We start from the raw sequence: 14,402 nt of genomic DNA on the forward strand, positions 1-14,402 counted from the left end.
TTGCCTGATACCCCACTCAACACTCCCCTGTACCATTCCCCTGACACTATCCTGGACACCCTCCCAGATATTCCACCCAACACTTCCATGTACCATTCCTTTGACACTCTACCATACCCTCCCTCATACTCCACCCAACACTCCCCTGTACCATTCCCCTGATACTATCCCTGACACCCTCAATACTCCGCCCAACACTCCTCTGACACTGTCCCTGACTCCCTCTCCGATAGTCCACCAAACAATCCCCTGTATATTCCCCTGACAGTATTCTTGACACCCTTCCTGATACTCCACCTCTCTGTACCATTCCCCTGACACTCCACCTGATACTCTACCCAACAGTCCACTGTACTATTCCTCTGACACCATCACTGACACTCTCCCTGATACTCCACCCAACACTCACCTGTACAAGTCCCATGACACTATCCCTGACACATTGCATGATACCCCACCCAACACTCCCTGTACCATTCCCCTGACACCATGCCTGACACTTCCCCGATAATCCACAAAACAATCTCCTCTACCATTCCCTTGACACTATCACTTACACCTTCCTTGATACTACAGCCAACTCTCCCCTTTACCATTCTCTGGCGCTATCCCTGACACACCCCCTAATACTCTACCAAACATTCCCTTGTACTATTCCCCTGACACTATCCCTGACACGACCCCTGACACTACTCCCAATACTACCCTATACCATCTCACCTGACAATTTCCCTGACACCCTGATTTGATTTGCACTACCTTGTACGGTTCCCCAGGGCTCTTCATTGAGTCCACCATTATTTAACCTTTACCTTACTCCTCTTGCTAGCCTGGTAAGAAGTTATGGCTTTGCCATTGTGTCTTAAGCCGACGACACTCAGATCATCGCCTCGGTGAGCAGCTCCGTCAGTCAGACAGCATCAAGGTGCTGTGACTGTATGAACCACATAGCAACATGGATGACAGACAACTGTTTGAAATTGAATTCCTCAAAGACCGAAGTTCTGTTGCTAGGGAATAATCCATCATTTTAGACATATAAATGGTGGCCGGTTCAGCGTGGCCCAGTGCATAAGGCTAAAGACCTCGAGTCATTTTTGACACCATGTTGTCTTTTGAAGCACAAATTAATTTGGCCACTTCTGCCTGCCTTATTATCATATATCCGTAATATCTTTGGAGGTAAGGAAGATGGTGGTGTCAGTGCTGATTTCCTCAAGACTGGACTATTGCAACGCCCTTTTCTCTAGTGCTTCGAGGCTCAGAATTAACAAACTTCAAATGGCCCAGAATGCAGCAGTGAGAATGTTACTGGGCATTCCTAAATTTGACTAAGTCTCCGCTGCCCTGGCCGAACTCCACTGGCTACCGGTGGCCATGAAGATTCAATTTAAATCACTGTGTATTGCATTTAAATCCCTCAACAATATGGGGCCTACACAGTTGAAGAATTTTCTAAAGCCATACTTTCCAAACAGAGCCCTTAGATCTGCCAAACTTGGAAAATTAATTGACCCCAAAGTCAACAAGGTTAGATGGGGAGGAAAGAGTTTCGCAGCTACAACTGCCAGACTATGGATCCCCCTGCCTACCTCTCTGAAGAGAGAATCCAATCTTCTCAATTTTAGAAAAAGCCAAAGAACATGGCTGTTTATAGCATAAATCCTTTTTTGCTTCCCTCGGCTCAGTATTTATCAAAGGCAGCGCCTAGACACCCGGGGGCATTTGCAGAGCTATACAAATTTTAAATCAAATCAGGATCTGTTGTGCAGCGGTGGTTCCGAAGAGGTTGCAAACACGATGCAGGTCTGATCCATGCAGCAGCAGTGATGCGTCGGTTCTACTCGGGGTGGAGCCACGTATCAGAGGGGATGCAATGGTTCTGCTGGGTCCACAGAGGCTGGAAAAGCACCTTATGCCCACTTCCAAGGGTTTAGGACTGGGATCACACAACTTGACAAGGTAGACACACAGATGGCAGAGTCCATGTGTAGTTGCGGGATCATTGGAAGCCTGTTATGTTCCTACGACTTCAGAGCAGGAGGTCAGCCAACTATCCCTTGGAGTTATTCTGAGGTTCCGGGTTCAAGGGATGCAGGTCCAGTCCTTCTTATCCAGGCAAGAGGGCAGCAGGCAGTAGTCAGCACCTCAGGGCAGCAGTCCATTCATGTCAACAGTCCAGCAGAGAGGCAGTCCTTTCAGAAGCACAGCAGTCCTTCTCCATGGCAGTGTATGCCAGATGCAGAAGTGTACTGAAGCGGTGGTGTCTGAGGTTCAACATTTAAACCCAGTTCTTCATCTGAAGTGAGGGAGAAGCTTCTACAGGTTTCCCATTGAAGTGCACAGGTGCCCTGCCTCCCCTGCCCTGGCTCCAGACTAACTTCAGGGGTACGCAGACCTTTGATTGTAGGCAGGACACAGCCTAGTTAAGTGAAGGTAGGTCTCAGCTCCACCCTCCCATCCTACCAGTTATTTTTTTGTGAACAGATTTTTATTTATTTTAGTAGACATAGAAAGCATCTCACAGGGCTTGTTGTAATTACATGAATTCCATTTTACATCTCAATGTAGTAAACCATAGTAATCTCAGGATGTCCATTCGCTATCAGTCGTCAGTCCCACCTATAAGTAAGCAACTGAATGTTCATCCTAGCCCTAAGACAGCCCTCAGCCCTTCATTCTGTAGTACATCAAAGTGCACTCTATCAGTCATAAATCTCCTCAGAGTTCTACTCCTCAATTAATACCCAATAAAAATCCCTCACCCCCTCCCAAACAACCACCCTCCTCTCCCCCCAGGCATGCCGCTGAATTGTCAAAACCTCCGTATACTCCCATCCTACCAGTGATGGCTCATCCAGTAACACCCAAGCTCCCCATTGTGTGTGGCTGTCTATGAGGAATATACACATTTCAACTGTCAGCTACACCTAGCTAAGCCACCCAGGGACGGGCATCAAATGGATAAAGCAGGAAAATGGCAACTTTCTAGCAGTGGCAATTTCAACATTGTAATTTAAAATCCCACTCCACCATAAGTTGGAATTTTTCTTTAGAATTCCAAAGACACTAAACATGACCAAGTCACCTACTCTCATTTGGAGATTATAGCTTATTACATGTAATAAGGTAACTCCAATGTTATCCTATGGGAGAGGAAGGTCTTGCAGCAGTGAAAAAACAAATGTAAGAGTTAACATTTAACATTCTCCTGATACTCCTCCTTATACATGCTGACACTCTTCCTGATACACTCCCATACATGCCACATAACACTCCTCCTGATACTCCTCTTAATACTCCCTCCGGACATGCCCTCTGATGCCAGTTCCCATGGACTCTGCTCTCTTCTCTTGATGCCCTTTCAGGTGATTTCCTCCCGACACTAAAATTAAACCTCTTTCTGATACCCCTCATCTAATACTGCTCCCTGACACTCCTACTGATACTCCCCTCTAGTTAACATCTCCGAGTTTCTATCCCTGACATCCTTCCCAGGTGCTTTGCCCCAACAATCTCCCAGATTTTCTCCATGAAATTCCCTTTGATACTTGCCTAATACTCCCCCTGATACTCTCCCTGTTGTCTTGCCTCTAATGCTCCCTTTGTACTCTCCTTGATACACCCCTTGGACCTTCCTCTGATACTCACACTAATACACCCCTGATACTCCTCAAACACTCCCCTCGTGCCCCTCATGACACTTCCCCGAGGGCTCCATGCAACATCTCCTCCACTCTCTCTGATACTTATATAACACTCCCCTGATACACTCCCTGACTCTCCAGCCAACACTCCCCTAACACTTGTTCAACGCGGTCCCTGGTGTTCTGCCTCTGACACTTCCTCTGGTACTTTCCTTTATACATCACCCTGTGACTCAGCCAGAACACCATCAGACTGAAGAATAAGAAATATAGAAAAGGGAAAAAAGCAAAACAACAGGCCTATTCCATCTATGCCAACCGGATCTGGAACAACATCCCCATATCCATCAGAATTTTGTTGCTGCTGCTCCAATTTAAGAAAGAGTTGAAGACTCACCACTTTAAAGAACACTTCATCACAGCGCATTAACTGTGCAACTCAGCTTCCTTTTCTATTAATCGCCAACTTTTAGCTGGACTTTGACCACGTACAGCGCTCAGAAACCTTTTGGATAGGTTTATTCAATAGACTGCACCCAGATGTTTAACATCTTTATTAACTCATTGAGTTCAAACTCATCAATGAAACCCTACATCAGGATATACCAACTGTAGGCAGTGGGTGAGGCTTCCCTTCCTGCCGGGTAGAGTGACTGTGAGTTCAAAGTTCAAGTGCCCAACCAGGGCCTCACTGTCATGTCAATCCTAGACCCAACAATAGATTGTTCCAGAGCACGGGCTAAAGTGGAAAAGGCCTTTCTCTAAAAGATGATCTTTTACATGGAGGTTCCTGCAAGAATTGAATCAAAGAAGATTGCTGACGGCGAGGGGGCTGGGTCTGACACCTAACTTTATTTTTATAAACTCTGGGATATCTCCTTGGATTTATTTGTGAATATTTGTCCTTGCATTTTGGGTGTGTTGTCGAGATTAACCCCAGGATTCAAACCCTAGACTTGGAGAGAGGATGAAAGGAGTTGACCATTGGGTGTGGGTTTTAACATCAAGTAGGATCTCGGTGTTGTAAGATTTAGTATTTTGGCAATTCTGATCTGTTCAGATGCTAACCCTGATCACACTCTTTTTGGGTGGTATAAGCGATGGACTGATACCAGACACTAACCCTGATCATATACTCTTTGGGTGGTATAAGAGATGGAGTATTATCTGGGTAGCATCAGCCTAAGTTTAACATTTTCAGATCCAAAAGATAGAATCTGTTTCCCCAGGTGCAGCAGGTAGATGGGAAAGGATGGGTCTTTGAGGGTCTCCAGTATTTATGAAGTAAGAATCAACATTACTCTATGGGACCTCTCCTTTGAAGACAAGATGAATACTAAGTTTGAGCGATGCCATGAATTCCACATGACCCAAGTGTTGATATCCCGGTGCTTGGGACAGCCGGGTTAATACCTCATTTCTGAAGTCCAGGTCATCTTCAAATTCTTGCACAACTTTGCTTTCTCTAATCCTGGCTCTTCTCTTGCTGATGCCACATTTGCCACCCATCCCCCTTCTGTAGACCACCGTATGGTATCAGGAAACTAAACTCCAAATCCTCTTCATCCTTGGCTCACATGTACTATCTCATTTTGAGTAAGAGGAGTCAAGAGGCTGCCTCAGGCCATCCTACTTATTATCCCACTCCCCGCTTGCGCTTCATGGTAGGCTGCAGCATTAAGACACTCAACGGCTGCCCTATGCTGACAGCACTAATGGAGAACTCACCTCCAGGGTGGCAGAGAAGGTATAAGTGACCTCTGAATCAGCCTTTTGCTCCACAGCTAGTGTGATCTCTTCCATCACCTAAGGGGTTAGTAGTTTACCGAACTTAGGTGTCCATTAGGATGTAGGGCGGATCGCCACAGCCCGCATGGTGGTGGAGATCTGCCCTACATCCTTCCCCACCCGCCACCCATTTCCCCCTGCCATATTAGTATGGCGGGGGTACCGCAGTGGACAGGAAGACCGTTCGCCACTTTTCCACCCGGTCGACGAGTCGACCGGGCGGAAAAGGGTTTAATATGGGGGCGGTGTCTCCTAGACACCGCCATCTTTATCAGGATGCAGGCGGGAGGCAGCCTTTCCGTGGCGGTGTTGCTGCCACAGAAAGGCATGCAGAGTTTGAATTTGGGGGCCCGTTGCGGGCCCCCAGGATGTTGGGGGTTGGGAGGGCACATGGGAGGTACCTATGGTACCCCCCTGCATTTGCATGCACAAGGTGGCAGGCACCGTGCGGTGCCTGCCACGTTGTGCATACAAATGCACAACATGCATTTCTGACATCGCAGAGGGTGCTGCTTAAATCACCGCCCATGTCAGGAATGCAGGATGCACCCGCCAGTATGGCAGGGTTATCCTAATGCCTAATGCGGGACCGCCGCATATATAGCGGGCGGTCCCATTTCCCGGGCCTGTGGTGGGCGGAAAAAGTCCACCCGCCATACTAATGAACCCCTTAGTTTGGTTTTAGATATCCCTAGGTATAGTTTACAGTGAACATTTGCTTGCTTGATTGGGGTACCTTTTGCCAATGCTACATACATTTTCCCTACCACAAGTAGATTAGGTTTCATTTTTCAGTCCTGAAGAATGCCCAGATCGATAGCGACACTTGAGGAAAGAAACATGTTGACCTACACACACAATATTTTATGAGCTGGATAGGACCATCACTTCCACATTCAGTCTTCCATCGCCTTTTAATCACAACAAGAGAGCCCTCCTTTTAAATTTAATTAGGTATCTCTTAGCTATTTTTAAAACCACAGATTCACAACACACCAATCTGCACCTATAGCAATTCTACCTTACACCTCACATTGCCACTCTATGCTCAAAAAACTCCTCAAGGGGCCCGTAGGTAATTGCAGCACCAGCCCAATGAGGAGCTGACCGATGATGAAGCATGACACCCACCCGGGCGTGTGAGGGTCCTTGCTTTCAAGCAATGAGATCCCCTGATCTGATGTCTCAATTTCCCTAATCTAGATCCTCCCATCCCTTCTACCCCCAGTAACTGCACACCATTTGTATTAGATAGTATCCTCTGGAGCCCGCATGCTGGACCTTTAAGTACTTCTCGTTCCCCTCTATGTTCAGAAACTACAGATGAGCCTGGACCTTAGTGGGGAGGATTCCCATGGCTGTGATTTCGGTTTCACAAGGGCTCACAATGTATATGAAACCAGGAGTCTTTGGAAGAAGGAAGGAAAGCCATGGTGGTGGTTTTGTCAGATGTGGAGATCCTGTCATCAGGCAACGCACTCTTGGCACATCCTGGGTCCTGCACCCTGGGGTCTTCTGCCCACCTCACAGGGGCGAACATCAACCATCCAGCACGGGCATCAGAGACCCTGGATGTGAAGGGCTCACTCCACCCAAGTAAGGGTTGTGTCTTTGTGCCCTGTCAGCGGGCGACATCCATTCTAGAGTTCACTGGGATTCAAAGGGACACTCACACCCACCTGCCACATTGTCACTTTTTTTTTTTTTTTGGAAACCGTTTATTGCAGTTTGCAGAAGTTACAGGTATGGGCCTACAACCACCAGGCCGGCCGCTAGAGTGACAAAAGCATATTACATATATACAGTAGTAAGTCTCTCGGCAGTGCAGAGTAGTGAAACAGGAGTAATCAATGGTGCAGGCCACACAGCTCCGTGCCCACAGTACGGTTCCCTTTTCTTGAAACAAAACAACACCAAAAAACCACACCCGCAAGGCAACCCGCGATCCAAAGTGACAGCACGTGCTCCATAAGTGGGGGATCCAAACCAGCAGCAGAACTCTGAAGAGGGGAATGGGAGTAGATCAGGGATTAGGGGACCGCGCGCCCGCGGCCGAGGGAGGGGGGCCGTCTAGGGAGACGGAGCAGGCGAGGCAGCCGGTAGTAGTGGCGGCTCACAAATACCCCCGCGGTAGGCGTTCCAGGGGCCCCAGAGTTTCACCCACGCCCCAGGCTTACCCCTCGCCACATACACCACCTTTTCACGAAACATACACCAATCCATATGCTCTTTCCAGGCCGACACCGCAGGGGGCCTCTGGGATCCCCACAATTGAGCAATATCACGCTTAGCTATCATATATCCCAGAGTCACCCACCGCGTCTGCGGGACCGAATAGTCATTTGGTTCCCATACATTCAGCAAGCATCTCCTCGCTTCAGGCAGCAGCGCGACACGCGTAACCACACGCAGGACCTCATGCACACCACGCCAGAATCGCTCCACCTTCGGGCACTCCCACAGTATATGCATGAAAGTCGCCAACGCACCACAGCCACGCTTACACAGTCCGTCACCAGCAAAACCCATACGTAGAAGCCTTGGCCCCGTCACGTAAACCCGGTGAAGGATCTTGAGCTGGACGAAACGAAGGCGAGCCGGGATGGCCACCTCTTTCGGAGAGGCCACCGCGGAAATCCAATCCTCGTCGTCCAGCTCCAGCCCATCGGCAACCCAAGCCTCACGGAGACTAGTCAGCAGGCACGATCTATCGTTAATTAGTTTTTTGTATATGAGGGAGATCGTGCTGTCCGGGACATGGCCATCTAGCACTCTGTCCTCTAGGGGGGAAGACTCCGGAATGGATGCGACATCCGGGAAGACGGAGCCCAGCGCATGGCGGACTTGTAGGTACCGAAAGTACTCATTGCCCTGCAGCTGAAACTCCGCCTGCAGCGTCTCAAAAGTTTTGAATCCCCCCCTCGTCCAGAGATCTCCCACCGTGCTGATGCCGATCGTGTCCCACTTCTCGAAGCCCTTCGACGTCCACAGAGAGCCCAACCTCTCAGACGCATACAGCGGTGACGCCCGGGTCAAACGGTCCTTCCACCCCATAGCTGCATTGGCCGCGTGCCAGACACGCACCATGACACGCGTCGGTCCCGTCAAACGGGAGTCGGGCGCGCCAGAGTAGAGCGCTCGATTGTAATCGCCTCCGGGCAGGAGCATCTTATCCATCTCAAACGCCGGGTTCAGGGCGGGCCCGTAGAGGCCATGATTAATTGCAGCTAGTTGGGAGGCCCAGTAATACCGTTTAATGTCCGGGAGGGCGACCCCTCCATCGTACCACGGGAGCGTCAATTTAGCCAGAGCAATGCGCGGCCTCCCGTCCCAGAACAGGCGCCGCTGTAGGCCCTCCACCTCGCGGAAGTAGCGTGCCGGGACCAAGTCCATAGTGTTCTGGAGGGCGTACAGGAAGCGCGGCAGGGACATCATTTTAAACAAGGCCGCTCGGCCGAGCGGCGAAAGCGGCAGACGCCGCCAGCGCACCACGTCCTCCTTCAAGCGCTGGAGGGGGGGCAACAAATTCCGCTCATAGCGGGCCTCCGGGTCGAGAGTGATATATATACCCAGGTACCGAAAACCCTGGGAGGCAATCTGGATCGGACAGTCCCGTGGTAGGACCGGAGCCTCCCCGGAAAGCACATAGACACAGGATTTCGCCCAGTTGATGACCAGGCCTGAGTTGCGACCGAATGAGCGCAAAACATCAACCAGGACGATCAGTGATTTACGCGGGGAGGCGAGATACAGAAGGATATCGTCCGCATAGAGGGACACGCGGTCCTCATGCTCGGGGGTCCAGCGGAGACCACGGATAGAAGGGTGCCACCGCAGCCACTCCGCCAGGGGCTCCAGGGCCAGGGCAAACAGGAGAGGCGACAGGGGGCAACCTTGTCGCGTGCCCCGCCCCAGCGGGAATGGGGCCGAGACTCGCCCATTCACCACCACCTGCGCCAACGGGCTCGAATATAGCAATTTGACCCAGCTAATGAAACCCGGGCCAAACCCAAATTTCGCCAGCATCGCCCAGATGTATGGCCACTCAAGCGTATCGAACGCCATGGTGGCGTCCAAGGACGCCAAGATGGCCGGCTCCCGCACAAATGGGACACGTGCGAGCACCCCGTGTAAGCGCCGCAAATTGAGCGCCGTGTTGCGGTGTGGTATAAAGCCAGATTGGTCTTGGTGGACCAAATCGCCCACCACGCCAACCAACCGGTTGGCCAACACCTTGGCGAGGATTTTGGGCTCCGCGTTCAAGAGCGAAATCGGCCTATAGGATGTGACCCGTTCACGGGGCTTCCCCTCCTTGTGGATCACCACAATTGTGGCCAGACGCTGGTCCGGCGGGAGGGAACCCTGCGAGTGGGCCGCCAGGAACATCGCGCGCAGGTGGGGCGCCAACACATCCGGGCGTAGCTTGTATAGCTCGATGGGAATACCGTTAGGGCCCATGGCCTTGCCGGATGCGACCGAGCGAATAGCCAAGGCAATTTCGTCCGAGGTGGGAGGGGCGTCCAGCGAATCCCTGTCCTCCACTGTAAGGGAGGGCAGTGCGATGTCCCGAAGCAGGGCATGGGAATCTTCCTCCGAGCAGGGGGAAACCGGGGAGTAGACGTCGCGGAAATAATCCGCAAAGCAGGAGACAATGGCTTCCGGCTCGGTGACACACGCACCATCCACACTCTCAATCAAAGGCACCACGCGGCTCGCTCTCTCCCTCTTATCCAACCACGCTATCAATTTGCCAGCCTTATCCCCCACATCATACAATCGCCCCTGCTGCTCTCTACTGAGGCCCCTGGCCGCCTCCGTAACGAGGGCCCGATAGGCCGCCTGCTTTAGGTGTAGAACATGCAACTTGGCGTCTGTTACCCCGCTCCCCAGGTCGCCCTCCAATTCTGCAATCTCGGCCTCTACCCGGGTCACCTCCTCCCGCTCGCGCCGCCGGGCATGGGAGATAAAGGAAAGGGCCTCCCCTCTAAGAACTACCTTAAAAGCCTCCCACAGGGAGATGGCCGAAGGAACCGACCCCACATTCTCGTCGAAATATCGCTGTAAGGATTTGATCAAATCGGCACGAATGGTGGGGTCGCGCAAATACCATGCATTGATTGGGGCCACCCTGCCATCCCCCCTCGGGAAGACATCGAAATGCAACAACAATGGGGAGTGGTCTGAGATACCCCGCGCCAGATGGCGCACCTCCCCCACCCTCCCTGCATGGGCCGCCGGGACAAGGATGTAATCACGCCGCGAGAGGCTACCATGGGCACCCGAGTGGAAGGTGTACTGTCGCAATGCGGGATGCTTTAATCGCCAGCAATCCACCAGGCCCAGCGTGTCCAAAAGGCCGGGCAGCCACGCCTGTGCCCGGGGGAGGTCCCTAGGGGGATGGCGATCCAGAGACCCAGAGGCTACCGCATTAAAGTCCCCTCCAACCACCAGCAGGCCACTCGGAAGGTCCAGAAGGAGGCGCCCCAGGTCCGCAAATGTGGTGGCTTGTAACCCAGGCGGGACGTATACTGATATAAAGATAAACACTCTACCCTCCATTCTTCCCACCAGAACAGTGTAGCGTCCCCTCTCATCATGGCGCACCTCGTCAATCTCCAACGGGAGCGAGTTCTTGATCATAATACCCACCCCCCGCGAGCCCGAAGTGAAGCCGGAATGGGCCGCCAAACGATACCCCCGCCGATTCATTGCGTGAAAGGAGTTACCTATAAGGTGCGTCTCCTGCAGGAAGACAACATCTGGTGAAATACGTTTTAAGTACTGCAGGACCACACCACGCTTAATCCTATCCCCCAGTCCGTTAACATTCCATGACAACACAGTCAAATCCCTACCCCCCATCATACGTCGAAACAATCGGTCGTCCCCCACCGAGCATCTTAAAAACAACAACACAGTAGCGGGTTTGCCTTGCGGTACGAACAAACAACACACCCCCCCCACCCCCCGGTCCCAACAGAACTCCCCCCTCCCTGCACCCCTGCATGAGCCCAGACAGCCCCCCCAAAGTGCAGTGTGCCTGTCGCCCCATAGCTAAATACTAACGAGTCCCCCAGAGGAGGAGGGAAGCCCCCAACAGACCCCACACGACCTCCATAGGAGGGGAACATACGCAATCAATAAATGGTGAAGGAACAACGTCCAGAGCAAGGCCTATACAGTCACCCCTCAATTCTGATCCGGCGGGCCCTCCTCGCCAGCCGCGCCCCCCCCACCCCCCCGGCCCCGATCTCCAGGCAGAGCGTCCAACCAGTCCCCAGCCGCCTCGGGCCGGTCGAAGAAGTGCGTGCGACCATCCACCTCTACCCTCAGCTTAGCCGGAAAGAGCATTGAGTACTTGAGGTTCAGGTCCCTTAGGCGACGTTTAACACCAAGAAAGCTCTGTCTCTGCTTCTGGACCGCCGGAGTAAAGTCTGGGTAGAAATGTACCTCCATGTTGTCAAGCTTGACCGGTCCCTGTTGCCTGGAGGTCTGGAGGATAGCATCTCTGTCCCGAAAGTAAAAAATCCGGGCAATGAGAGGCCGCGGCGGGGCACCGGTCTTAGGTCTGCCCCCGGGGACCCGGTGAGCACGCTCCACCGCAAAAAGCTTACTCAGCCCCCGGGGCTGGAGATGGGTCAGGATCAAGTCTTCCACGAAAAGATCCGCCGCCTCCGCCTCTCGTCCCTCCGGCACCCCCACAATACGGACATTATTCCTCCGGGCCCGACCCTCGGAATCCTCCAGTCGCCGGTCCATCAGGGCGCTCACCTGGCCAAGCCGGCGCACCTCCTTCTGGAGGGCCACCACGTCTGTCGTGAGGCTCGTTGTGGTGTGGGCCAGGGAATCGACTCGGTCGTTCGTTTTGGACAAGTCTGCCCTCACAAGGCTCACATCCACCAGGACCGAGTCTATTTTTTGCGCTAAGGTGTCGAAACGCTGGTCCACCGAGGCCTTCATCTCCGCGATGGCGCCCATGACGTCCCGGAGGGTCAGATCCACCGGATGAGCAGATGCCTCCGTCGGGCCCACCGGGGATGCACGCGATGTCTCCGGAGAACCCTTCTGGAGCGTGTAGCGGTCCATACTGTTGGCCTGGTGCGCCGTGCCACGGCGGGTTGTCTTCACCTTCGCCCGGTCGCCATCTTGTTTGGTGGACATGCTGGCTCTTCCACCGTCGTGCCAAGCTCCCCGAACGGGCCGCTATACCAAGTCGCTGGTGCCAGGGGGGGGGCGGGGGCGACCACCGAACCGCAAGTCAACCCACCGCCGGCGGGTCAGTCGGGCTCCAGGACAAGACCACATCGCCGCACCCCGCTCCACAACCCGACCCCGCTTGAGAGCAAGGAGGGCGCAAAAGCGAAAGTGAAAGTGCGGGGTACGCGAGTCGCCCAGCCCTGCCCGCCGCTGTTATTCACTTCGTCCCCGGATCGCCCCACTACTCCAATCCGGGGGGCCGGCGAGGAGAAGGCCGCAACCTTCGATCGATGCTCCCACCGGTGTTCGGGGTCCGATTCGAGCCCAAAAAACGGGTGGCGCCTCAGCTCGGGTTCCCCGACACAGTCCCCTCAACAAGGACAGGATATCGCCAGGATTAATTCAGGAGGTCGCGGAGGTCCTCGGGAGCCTCGCACCTACGCGGCCATCTTGGTTGCGCGCTAGGCTCCTCCCCCACATTGTCACTTTTACGCCTACAGTGGCACTTGCAGATCTTCACAAGCACCATTTATGATGGCAGAATTGAAACAATCCTAATTTTGTGGCCAGGGAAGTGGAACTTAAAGATGGTACATTGAGGTTTGACAGTTTAGAACACACATCATGGGTGAATAAAGCGCCTTGTTTATATTTATGTTTAGTGCCATTCAAGAACAAGGCCCTGAGGGTTCCTCCCTCCCTATCCCTGACATCTGTGCTTCTACCTCTTCAGATCGGATGACATTGGTTGCTCCCCTTGTCCTTAGGAGGGTTGGGAGCTTTACAGATGAAGGTGAGTTTACTGTCACACCTCACTGCCCCCCAGAGTCCAGGGCCTAAGAGAGAAGCTAACACATTCAGCCTCTGCATTGTACTCATTCCAAACATGTAGTAATCAGTTCAGGAGTAAATCAGGAGTAACTCACACCTACTTCTAGAAACTCCGGCACATAGTGAAAGAAAGAGGAGCTGCAGTCTTGCTTTTCAGAAAATGCCATTTGAATATGGGTCAAGTTCAACAAATGTCCATGAATATTTTAAATTAAAGGAGAAATATATTCACAAAATCTGTGTGAAGTACTGAACTGCTTTTGTGAAAACAAATGAAAGACTTACAGGAATGGGCCTTTGAATGTGGGGGGCAAATACCTACCTTTATAATTAGAGCATACAGTATTCAAGCCCATCTGCATTGATGGGGTGCAGCCTCCTCCACCCCGTCTCTTGCTTGGGTTTAGCTTTCCCCACTTGCACTGACAGGGTGCAGTCTCCTCCCCTTCCCCCTCTTGTTGAGGCTCAGCTCACCCCACTTCCACTAAGCTCACCCCACTTCCACTAACGGGGTGCAAGCTGCTGTTCCTGTAAAATCACTTGCAAAATTTGGATGGAAATTGCGTGGCAGAGATTTTTGCACCCACTTTTTGCAACAGGCTCAAAGGCGTGGCAATTGGGATTGCTTGAAAATGTATAGGGTAGCATAACAGAACGATATTTGAGGTCTTATTGGCCCCTGAGAGCCACTGCACCCGATGCACTAATCATAGCTAGGCCTCCTGACCTGACTCTAAGCGATCATGTCACATTTGAATTTGTTTTGGAGGAAGGTGAGAAGTGGTTGGGAAACTTTCCTTTTCCAGATCATGTTTCTACCTTGAACGCCCTAATCTATGCCCTATTGTAGTTTTTGCCCCAGTCAGTCATTAAGACCATGTAATGGCGCATACTACATTGTAAAGGTCTGATGCCCCCAACCAGTAGCCTCGATGAAAG

Source organism: Triturus cristatus, chromosome 4_1 (assembly GCF_964204655.1).
Source record: "Triturus cristatus chromosome 4_1, aTriCri1.1, whole genome shotgun sequence".
Taxonomy (NCBI): Eukaryota; Metazoa; Chordata; class Amphibia; order Caudata; family Salamandridae; genus Triturus; species Triturus cristatus.